Here is a 12,708-nt window from a genome sequence, read left to right on the forward strand (position 1 = left end):
TGTGTGTGTGTGTGTGTGTGTGTGTGTGTGTGTGTGTGTGTGTGTGTGTGTGTGTGTGTGTGTGTGTGTGTGTGTGTGTGTGTGTTATCCCGGCGGCGCTTCTCGGGTCCGGGGGACCTTTGGGGGCCGGGGGTGGGCCTTTGGGGCACAGGGAGGGCCTTTGGGCACCGGGAGGGCCTTTGGGGGCCTGGGGGACCTTTGGGGACGGGTGGTGGGCCTTTGGGACCCCGTGGGGCCTTTGGGAGCTCGTTGGGCCTTTGGGGGGCCGGGGGAGGGCCATGGGGGGTCTGGGTGGGCCTTTGGGGCATAGGGAGGGCTTTTGGGTGCCTGGGGGACATTTGGGGACCGGTGGAGGGCCTTTGGGACCCCGTGGGTCCTTTGGGATCCCGGGGGACCTTTGATGACCAGGGGCGGGCCGTGGGGGGTCCGGGGGGGCATTTGGGGGCCGGTGGAGGGCCTTTGGGACCCCGTTGGTCCTTTGGGAGCTCGATGGGCCTTCGGGGGGCCCGGGGATGGTCTTTGGGGTCTGGGTGGGCCTTTGGGGGCGCCGGTGGCCCTTTGAGAGCTTGGGGGGCCTTTGAGGGTCCGGGGGGACAGTTGGGGGCCTGGGGGACATTTGGGGACCGGTGGAGTGCCTTTGGGAGCTTGGGGGGCTTTTGAGGACCGGGGGCTTCCTTCGGGGTTGGGGTAGGAGGATTGGAACCCTTTGGGGTTGGGTTAGAGGACCTCACAACACTGTTCAAATGAAACTTGTGTATTATAACGACCATACTCAAAACCTCTTCTAAAATCTCTTCAAAAATCTTCTTTTAAAATGTCTCTATCTGTTTCGCCGAAATAGTTCCATAACCTGTCTAAAACGGTTTCGCCCAAATAATCCCTAAACGTAAATTCAGCGTGTTCCTTTGTTATTGGCATCTCTGCGCTAACGCATTTGAAATTAATATGAAACCTTTTCGCGCGCTAAAACAATTCATCGCTAAGATGTTTCTTGCCTAATTGTTTCCATGGACTTTGGTTATTAATATCCTTTGGAGTTCGACCAGTAGAACTGTTCCCGAGGCAAAGACATAAATGATTTGGATCTATTCCTGGAGAAATGTTTCTAGGGCGAAAATTTTTAAAGTCTGACAGATGATGTCATTGATTGATTGATCTGTCAAGAAAGGGGAAATTAATTTGTTGTTTCTAAGGGGAATTATTGATTCACGATAGGTGAATTGAGGTCGACAGCACAGGTGTTCTGACTCGTGACAGCACCATGTGGTTTATGGTTTTCTCAGTGAGAAAGTTCCTGTTTTTTCAAATTCTCACTGACAAAAACCATTAAACATCCATGAAAAACATCAAATAAATCGACCAACACACATAACCATCCATGAAAACAACCATAAATGTGACAAAATTCCTGTTTTTCAAATTCTCACTGACAAAAACCATTAAACATCCATAATTTGATGTTGACATCCAAGAAAAACATCAAATAAATCGAACAACACACATAACCATCCATGAAAACAACCATAAATGTGACAAAATTCATGGTTTTTCAAGTGAGAAAATTCCTGTTTTTTCATTCTCACTGAGAAAACCATAAACCACGTGGTAATGTCACGAGTATAAGGGTCCTCTCTACTGGGATTTTCATTAAAATTCTTTCACTTGTAGGGGAGGTTTCTTCCCTCTTTAAAAAATCAGGTAAATTTTCTCAGGCTCTAAGCTTTTGATGAGTAATACTAAACTTAATAAAATTTATATATTTAGAATCAGCAATATAAGCCCATTCTTTTGATACATTTATTGACATCAAAATTCCGTTTTTAAAAGTAAAAATTTGCAAAAAATGCAAATTTCTACCTTTTGGCAGATAGGAGCGTGAACCTTCTTTAATAGGGTTCTCTGATAAGCTGAATGTGATGGTGTAAATTTCGTTAAAGTTAATTAAAAAAATTTGTAATTAAAACAAAATTTTATTGTTTAAAAAAATTGAGTTGTGAGAAAGTCAAACTTTAGCGTAAAGTTTGTTCGTTTTAAGTTTTAACGTCGTTCTTTACTTTCAGTTAAAAAACTTGTTTTTTTTATTTCATTTGCGAACGTTTTTGACTTAATGTAGGTTTTGATTTTGGCTCACTGTGCATGAATAATTAAAACGAAATTTGAATATTAATTTTACTTTTTTTGGTTAAATGGCTTTCTCGAAAGTTGTTTAATTTTATTTACGATCGTTTTTATGAGTATTAAATATACGTAACTTACGAATTAACTTACGTAACGAACTTCTATATTCATATATTTTTAATACGTATATTAGGGAGTTTGCCCCCTAGTCAATCCCTTGCTCTTTAAGCTAAAATTCGAATTTTGTTCCAATTTTTTAAAATGACCCCTTAATCACAAAGGCCGTTAATTAGAATAAATAGCTCTTATGAAAGTAATAAAAAATCTTTGGCTTAAAGAGCGAGGCATTAACTAGAAGGTGAACCCAATCATATAGCTAATATTTTTTTGTTCGTTTTAAGTTTTGATGTTGCTCCTTACTTTCAGTTGAAAAACTTCTTTTTTATATTTAATTTCTGATTTTTTTTTTAAAATAATGATGGGAAATCCGGCGCCCCCTTCATAGCAATATCCCTTCCCCCATGAAAACTTCCTACATGAAAAGATCCTCCCATATAACCCCCGACCCACCCCCACCCCCCACTACCAGACAAAATTCCCCCTGAAAATGTCTGTATACTTCCCAATAGCCAATACTATATGTTAACATTGGGTAAAGTTCATAACTTCCAGCCCTCCCCCTGGGGGCTTCGAGGGATTAAGTCATCCTAAAAAACATAGTTATTATATTTTCGACCATGCTGAACAAAATGGCTATCTCAAAATTTTGATCGGGTGACTTTGGGAAAAAAATTAGCTTGGGAGAGGGCCTAGCTGCCCTTTATTTTTTGTTCGCTTAAAAATGGCGATAAAAATTTAAATTTCCATTCGAATGAGCCCTCTAGAGATATTCTAGGGCGACTGGGTCAATAAGATTAACGCTGGGAAAAAGAAAAAAAAACAACAAAAAAACAAATAAACACGCATCCTTGATCTTTCTTCTTGCAAAAAATTGAATATTCCACATTTTTGTAGATAGGAGCTTGAAACCTCTACAGTAAGGTTCTCTAATACGCTGAATATGATGGTGTGATTTTCATTAAGGTTCTATATTTTTTAGGGGGTCTTTCCCCCTTTTTTCAAAAATCAGCCAAATTTTCCGGGGCACGTACCTTTTGATAGGTAAGATTAAACTTGACGAAACTTATATATTTGAAATAAGAATTAAAACCTGATTCTTTTGATGTATCTATTGGTATCAAAATTCCGTTTTTTAGAGTTTCGGTTACCATTGAGCCGGGTCGCTCCTTACTTACAGTTCGTTACCACGAGCTGTTTGAAAAGAAAATAATACTTTAAATCTTTTCGTTGTTTTAAAGATTTATAGTTTGGCCTGCTATTTGTATGTGGGAGAAAAATTTTCAGCAACTTTTAAAAACATACACCCTCTTAAAAATCTGGACACAAATAGAAGTGTTTAATTTAGTTTCATACCTCGTCTAGTTGACCTGCAATGGAAAACTTGATACCATTTGCCAAAAAATCTGTTTACTTTCTTTGATAGCTTGGATAAACTTACGATATTTTGACTTGGTTAAATCTTAAGAGCAGAAGCAGCCCCAAAAGTTTGAACATAATACCCTCAGTCGTTCTTGGGATACTGCTGAGATGCATTATTGGGAATTAATTAAAAAAAACTTTTTCCACAAAATAAGTTTTTCAAAAAAAAGTAAAGAACTACATTAAACCAAAAATGAACAAAAGTAGAATCAAAAAATCTACCAAGCGTGAAAATACAACAAATCAGTATCGATAAATAAATGAAAACCAAAACGAAGAGAAATTACAATAAATAACCGAGTCAAACTCAAAACGAGCATAAATTAATATAAGTTGGGCTGAAAACCCCTATGCCTTCCCAAGGCCAGATCATAATATGCACTTTACCGAAAAAATATAAATGTTTTTACTTTTATAACTTTAATAAATCAAATAATATTGAGATTTTTATTACTAAATATCAGTATAAGAATATTAAACTGACAATGCATATTCATTTGTATTTTTTTCAGTAAAGTACAAATTATGATCTGGCCTTGGGAAGGCATAGGGGTTTTGAGCCCAGCTTATGTTAATTCCTGCTCGTTTTGAGTTTGACTCGGTTATTTATTGTATTCGTGGAACGGGGTAACTTTGAACTAAAAATCGCTAAAAATTGAGTTTTTTTTGTGATATTTTTCTTTAAACTAGTATTTACTCAAAACTATTTTTGGCGTTTTGGTGAATACGTCATTCCGCGTCGAATGGCAACTGTCCCGAACTGCTAGTCTTAATGTTGTTAGAGCTACACCTATCTAAAAATGGTGTTCAAAGTTACCTCTAGGGGTGTTTAACTTTGAACACTCACAAACTTCAACAGGTATCTTTGAACAGTCAAGGAGTTCTGGCGTAAGACTTCCAGTTAAAAAAAAACTCGTTTATTGAGAGAAAAGCATTACTTCTAAAATAAAAAGGTAAAAGAGAGTCAAATTAGTGCAGTATCAGCTGACCAAAGTCATGATCAAATCCAAATTTTGCGCCTTGAGTCACTTAAAACGAACAGAAATTATTCCATATATGAAAGGGGCTTTCCCCTCCTCAACGCCTCGCTCTTTACGCTAAAGTTTGACTTTCTCACAACTCTATTTTTTTTAAACAATAAAAGACATTGGCGTAAAGAGCGAGGCGTTGAGGAGGGGATAGCCCCTTTCATATACGGAATAATTTCTGTTCGTTTTAAGTTTTAACGTCGTTCCTTACTTTCAGTAAAAAAAAAAAACTTTTTTTTTTTATTTAATTTCTCTATATGTCTAAAATAATTTCGGCTCCAAGGCTGAAAAAATTAAAATAACAGTTATTAATATTACAGTTCTTGCATACAAATAAAAAGGATCGTATCCCTTGACTGACTAATCTACAGTTTAGGATTCTCAATCTATACGCTACTTCGATACTTTAGCAAATTATTTTGGATTTTGATTTAAAATTTGGAATTTTTATTTTAGGCCACCTCAAGTAAAGAAGTGACTGCTTGTATTGACCCATTTGACGGCTTTTATACATCTCTTCACATATCTTCTCCTTTTTTGACAGAACTGGAAACAGATTCACTAAAAAAAACTGCGTCTTTATACGCTCAATATTACTGCACAGAACCTGCACACAATACATCCACAGGCTATTGATTGCCTCGGCCCTTCTGCCTCGACCTATACTTTGCACTATTTATACATAAAAAGTACAAAACTTTTGGTACTTAACGAAGACCAATTCAAAGGCTGTGAGAACTTGGGGGTAGTGTCGTTAAAAGGGGGAGAATTGGATTTTATATCTTTTGACTTTACTGAGGGCAGTAATATGAGGGAATTGTACATAAGAAATATGCCAAATCTTAAAACTATAAGTCCAGTCAAGGCCAGCATAATGGGAACATACCTTATTGAGAATACAGGAATTGAAAAACTTCCACCGTATATGTTTGCTGAAAATTGGGTGGTACCACAACATGCTACTTTCAGAAATAACCCTCGTTTGACAGTTGTACCAAGTCATTTGTGGTCAGGTGGAAATGAACACGCTAGAATAAATTTTGAGGCAGCTCCCCTTAAAGAATTTGAACCATTCTTCGTAGACAATGCAAAAGAATCGGCTTATATAGAGTTTGGAGGACACACTATAAGACATCTTAATAAAATTGCTTTTGAGCCTATTTTTGAAAATTCGAAAGAAAAAATGTTGGCTGGTAATGGTTACGGTTACATTGATTGGAGCCGCTTGGGTTCCCCTAAGCTTATTTGTGATTGTTCAATTAACTGGCTGGCAAGCGATGTAATTCTGAAAGAATATATCCAAGGAGTAGCTATTATCCAAGGAGCAGCGTGCGAAGGGATTGGACCACTTCAAAATGTGACAACTTTTCTCAGATCCAAGTGAATGCAGATACTTTTACCAATGCTCAAATGGACTTCCGTATTTAAAGGAAAGTCCAAATTTCAATGACGTGTCATCAAAGGCAGCGCAGTAGCACTTCCTGAGTAAAAAGCGATACAGGCACAATATATTGTTTCTTTTTTTCTGACCAAAGCACTTTATATCCAACTAAAAAGAACAAATGAATTTGGACTGACAGTTTAAAATACTGATATTTATTCCTTAAAGTCTTAATAATTTTTGGATTTATTAAAGTTAAAAAAAAAAAAAATTTAAATGTATGTTTCATTAAAGTACAATCATGTTGCGGTCTTGATGAGGCATGAGGGTTGTCAGCCCTACTCATGTTAATTTTTGGTCGTTTTAAGTTTGAATCGGTTATTTATTGTAATTGCGGTTCGCTGAAAAAATTTTCAGCTTCATTTACCGCTTCATTTCAGCTTGAATTTTCAGCTTCATTTTTTCATTGCTGAAAAAATCAAGAGAGACATCAAAACTTAAAACGAGCAGGATTAAAGCAATGTAATAATTCAAGCTTAAAACAAGCACAAATTTTTTGCTATGAATGAATAAACGAAACACAAAAGAGCAGATATCAAAATGAAGAATTCAGTCAAACTTACAATGAAGTAAACTAAAGAGAGATAAGCGGGGGCTAAACCTTTTAAAAACTTGATAAAAGGTAAAAAAATATGCATGTAGTACATATTGCTTAAAAAAAAAAATTAATTGTAAATCAGGATTTAACATTGGAAAAATCCTGCAAATGCTAGAACTAGCCAAACGCCAGAAATAGTATTGCTTCTACCTAGGATACAATATTACCTAGAAATAAGGCATCCTTGTTTTTAAACTGATGCAAATAGATATGATGGCTGAAGACCCGAACAAAAGACCACCTTTATCCTATTCAAAAGACCGGAGGAGCAGGCCATTTTAGCCAAGTCTATGTAAAAAAAAAAAGAAGGCTCAACATCTCCCTCAACATGCCCTGAGAGTTTTAACTCAATACCCTAACTGTTTTAGCTAGTTCACCATCACTCTCAACATGTCCTTAGAGAGTTTACTTAATGCTCTAAGTTGTTCCTGAGACATTTCTGTCATTTCCTTTTGACAACCAGCATTACATAGTGTTAAGTTATTAGAAATAATCTAACCACTAAATTATATACATGCAGACCCTAATGTTTTACATTCTCCTGAATATTTCCATAAAATTTCCTTCTTTACCCATAGTTGAAATAGTAGACTAGCTGTAGAAGTAGTATTAATAACTTGCACTAAATGTCTTTTGTTTAGTACAAGATCCCTCTTAGCGTGTCCTGAAAGTTTTGCTTTAATTCCCTTAGCCTCAGTAGTATTAGTAATCATAGTAGCAGTAGTTATAGTTGTACGGACATAGGGCCTTTTTGTAATTTCTACATCCCCTGAACATGCCTTGAAAATTTTCTATTACCTTATTCAAATAAAATGGATGATTTAATAGGGTCTGCATGTATGTAATTTAGTGGTTAGATTATTTCTAATTTTGGGACCCAAAGCAGCTTGCTAATCGCGGTACCCAAGAAAAAAAACGAAATAAATCATAGATGGCACAATTGCATCTCACTGCATATAGGTAATGATTGGAATATTAGCTGTAAATTATGTTAAAGCTAGGATCTAATAACATACAATATTTTTTTCTCCATACATAAGTCTTAATAGATGTATAATTTTATATATTAATTTTTTGTTCAATTATCCTTTTGTATTTATTATCTCTGCCTATTTGGAAGCTTTTTATTTTACATCATTAGAGAATAATTGCAAACCAAAGATTCATGTTCATCCAAAATGTCTTATTCACTCGCCTCCCTTCCACTTGTTGTTTCAATTGATGTGGCCTAATGTTTTCAGAGGAAACGTAGCGTGTCAACGAATATATACATACATTTTTCTGCCATAAAAACCCAAAATATCTTAAATATATTAAACATACCATCTACATTACCTTATTGATTTTTCTAAGAAACCAAAACTAGCGATCCACATTCATGGTCTTAGAAATTTACTAATTTTTTAGGTAAAAAAAAACTAGCAAAGTAAAAAAAAAAATGAAAAAACTAGGGCATCGAAAATCCGGCTTTAGGGACCGCAAAAATAAGAAGAAATGCACATTTTATTAATAAAGATTTTTAGACAAATGTTTGAAGAAAGGTTGAGTTTTTACGGATTTTTGAAAATTAGAATCTCACGGGTATTTTGGTTTGGAGTATTTTACTGATTTCCAAAAAAATACTTTGGAAAAAGGGCCAAATCTAATGCACATAAACAATTTCAAATACCTAGTTGGAATTTAAAGTGCATAACAATTTAAATAGGAAAAATCTTAGTATTCCAAGGACCTTTCATTTTTGTGCAAAGGAACAAATTACGCAAATATAAAACTTTAAGCTCAATGGCTAATTGATTATATTTAGGAGAAAGGAGAGTCTATTGCGACAGTTAGAACTTGACATTGAGAACAAACTTATTCTTGTATGATTGAATCGTTTTACGTTGATATTTGCAGGTATTGGATTCTAGAATATTGGAAGCGGGTTCATTCGAAATAAAACTATAAAGTTGTGTACCTTTCTTATGTGATTGAAAGCAATTGAGCTGTAAACTGTTTTTGACTTTTTGGCCAGATATTCTATCAATACAATATGATAGTTACAATAATAAAATTTTCAAAATAAAGTAAATGTCTCTAAAAAAAGTATATATTTTATTTTAATTTATTATTCTAAAAGACTCTTATTATTCCAATGAGGAAGCTTTGTATATTCAAAAATGATGTTTCTGAAGCCGAACCTATATCCAGGAGAAAGAGCCTAGAGCTATGCGAAAATGCTGTTTATAGAAGGAAGTATAAATGAATTTGTATATGAACTTTTGAACTAAAAAGGCTTTTAAGCGCTATTAGAATAATACTTTCCAGAAGTAGAAACCATCAAAAATTTTATGTTTCTGAAATATATTGATGGGAATTTATCAAAAATACTCAAAAGAATCGTTTTGTATCAAATTGCCTGTTAACAGAAAAGTGAGAAAATTCAATCTTGTTGAAACTAGATTCGCAAAAAGAATTATATATATATATATATATATATATATATATATATATATATATATATATATATATATATATATATATATATATATATATATATATATATATATATATATATATATATATATATATATATATATATATATATATATATATATATATATATATATATATATATATATATATATATATATATATATATACATATACAGGGATCGGCCGCAGTCACTTTTTGTCACTTTTGTCACTTTTTTGGGACCTGTCACTTTTTGTCACTATTTCTGTCATTTTGTCACTAAAGTCACTTTTTTCGACGTTTCGGACCTAATTTTTTTGGTGAAACAGTATGTTATAGTTGACTGTCGACTGTGGCATAATTCATAAAAAAGGTAAGTCTTTTTTTTGATAGTTTGAACTGTATTTCAAGACGCACAATGTATATGGCTGTGATAGACGTGGTTAGTGTGTAGGTGTTAATGTCTATGCTTTCGCAGATAAGATGATAGATTGAATTAGTTCTACCGTACCATAACTGCCTATGGTTCTTTTCAGGTCCTTGGTTTACTTAGCATCCTTTATTGCCTGGTTGCTTAGCAAATGTACAGTTAGGCCGAGATTCCTTCTGTATGTTTTCAGTGTTAGCCAGTTTCTTTGATTTTAGACCATTTCCTGCTAAAGGCATGCATGCCAACAGGTCTGAGGACGTCAAAATGTAAGATTAAATTTGTGTTTTCATTGGTTTTGTCAGTTTGTATTTGTATCAGCTTTATATGTTTTCGAATTCTGTCCTAAAAACCCATTCTTATTTCAGGTTGCTGTAAAATAATGGGCAAGACAAAATTTTTGGAGAGCTAGCTCAGTAGAGAAGACGGTGCTGGGCATAAAGTGAAAGAGTGGCGCAAAAAAGGGAGTGATAGCTCGTTCTATTGTAAAGTTTATAAAAAAACACTCAGCTGCCAGAAAGGGTTCCAGGCCCTTCTTCAACATGCAGCCACACAAGATCACAAAAAGAATGCTTCTGTCATGTTAAACCAGCGTCAGTTGAGACTTGCTGCATTAGCTCCACCAGAAATCACCCAAACTCACAGAGTGACAATAACATACCATAAAAGAATCTGGAAATGCTCTGCAAGCAGAATGCAGCTTCAAGGGCGGAGATAGTTTGGGTTTTAAAGACTATTGCTAGTTTTTTTGCTGCAGCTTCATGTGATAATATTGCCGAGGTGTTCTGAAAAATGTTCCCTGATGGTCTACCAGAAGGCTTGTTGTTAAATGCTAAAAAAATGAAATGCTTGTTGACGGAGGCTATTTATCTGGACTTTCGAGAAATTCTAGTCAAAGACATCAAGAAATCTGGCTTTGTGCTGGAATATGATGAAACAACGAACAGCGTTGGGGTAGAGGAGCTCCAAATTAGAGTTTTATACTGGTCGAAAGAGCGGAAACAAATGGATAGTCGGCATCTTCAGACATATTATATGGGACATGCAACCAGTGAAGATCTGAGTAAGAAAATCCTGCAGTATTGAATATGAAGAACTTTCACTTGAGAGATTGCTGATGCTTGCAAGTGATGACTCAGCTGTCAATAAGAAAGTGTGGTGCATCATAGACTCAGATAAGAGAAAAAGGTATTCAAAAGGCCTATTGAACAAGGGAACCTTCACATTCATGCAGTGCATAATGCATTCCTGAAAGGGCTGCAAGAACTCGGGGAGGAGTGCTCTGATATGATCATCGCCGTATACCACTTTTTGACGGGATGGCCAGCTCGTCCTGACGATTTCAACCAGTGCCAACGGAAAGTTTAAGTTCCCCAGCGGAAGTTTATGAAGCACTTCCCCACGAGATGGCTCACCATAGGGGAAGTAGCAAGCCGCTTGGTGGAACAGGGGCCTGCATTGATAGAATATTTTCTAGAATTCGTGCCAAAGAAAAATTTACTGGAGTACCTGATTTCAAATGCAAAATATTTGAAAATTGTAAAATGGCTAAAAAGCAAACAATGAAAGCCGAAATTGAGTTTATTGTAAGCTCTACAGCAACTTTCACCGCTTTTACCGGTGTATTTCAACGACAGGAGCCGTTAATTCTTCTGGTACACTTTGAGCTGAGACGTTTATGCACAGTTCTTTTGGGGCAGATTCTGCCGGCTGATGATCAATCTCCAGATCCTCGGTGGTTTTGAAGGCTTAGTTAGTATTGCATATGTTTACCTACAGCAACCCTTGCGTAATGAAAGGGTTCTGACTGCCCTGGATTCGTTATTCTGAAAGACAGGAATTTTTTTTTCCTGAGAATTAAAAAGCGTATCAAAGCTGCTGTACAGTACCTGCTGACAAAATGCCCTGTGAAAAACGAGTCCGAAGCCTTGCTTGCCTAAGCCCTTCCAGTCCAGATTGCCCAAGAACGATTTGCAGTGATATCTTCCACATTGCGAGAGAACTTCCATTTGAGACGGACATCCAGCAAGTCCAGGAAGAATGGTTGCTATTACAGTCAGATTCTGTGTCGCTACCCACGGAGAGTACTCGAATCTACAGCTATAGGCAAAAGTTCCTGAAACTGAAAATGCCATCTGGTGAAACCAAATATCAGACCTTAGGTCAGATCGTCCGGGCAGCTCTGTCGCACTGTCATGGAAGTGCAGACTTAGAGAAAGGATTTTTTCGGTCAGCTCTGCTGATGACTAGCCTTCAAGCGTGTACAGAAGAGTGGACACTGAATGCTGAGGCTTTTGCTGCAGATGCGCTCCGCAACAATGAGAACAGACCAGAGCGTGTGCTGATCACAAAGAAGCTGCTTTGTCTGGCTAGATCAGCTAGAGCCAGCTATGAACTATTCCTTATTGAACGAAGACATGAAGAATCAAAGAGAGAGAAGCTTGAAGCTGAGAAGGAAGATGCTGAGATACTGAACAAGAAATCCAGGAGACGGCACGGAAGAAGCAGAAAATAGCGGCCATAGAGTCAGACATTGTATGAAAAAAAGAGTTGGTTAAGCAGAAGGAGATAGGCGATACCCTTCTGAGAGAGGCAGGGGAGGGTTGAAGAAAGCTGTGGAAGAGAAGGACTTCCTGAACATTGGTCTTGCTCAAAGTATGCTGGAAGCAGCATTAAAAGCTCCCTCCAAGGAAAGGGAAAGAGTAGGGTAGATGATGTTGAAGCAGTTGAAGTACTTGTTCTGAAGAGGAAATCTGAACTAATTGATCGCCTTTTGAAAAAGTCAAAGAAGTGATGACATAATATCCAGTGATTGCTTATACCTAGTTGTGGCAGACGCTTGTTTTTCAATAAATCAGTTTTTGTTCCTAGTGCCATAATCGAAGTCATACATTTACCGAAGTTATCGTTTTTTATAAGTAAATAAAATCAGTTGAAGAAAAAAATAAGGATTTCCAGCCTTTCTGTCCGTAACTTTTCGGAGCTCTCATAGGCCTGTGATGATCTTACGGTAGTAAATTTCGATCCTTGTAATCCATCTGACTATGCTGTGACGGCTTCTGAGCAGTCACTTTTTGTCACTTTTTTGGTGTCCTCAAGTAA

At 36.4% G+C, this 12,708-nt stretch overlaps 1 pseudogene; it reads left to right on the forward strand.

Moving 5' to 3' along the window:
• Positions 1-5,141: 5,141 nt before the first annotated feature.
• On the forward strand, positions 5,142-6,160 carry LOC148938573 (uncharacterized; annotated as a pseudogene).
• Positions 6,161-12,708: the final 6,548 nt, after the last annotated feature.

The sequence above is a fragment of the Artemia sp. Qi Xiang Cuo genome, unplaced genomic scaffold (genome assembly GCF_049724085.1).
Source record: "Artemia sp. Qi Xiang Cuo unplaced genomic scaffold, ASM4972408v1 HiC_scaffold_3119, whole genome shotgun sequence".
NCBI lineage: Eukaryota > Metazoa > Arthropoda > Branchiopoda > Anostraca > Artemiidae > Artemia > Artemia sp. Qi Xiang Cuo.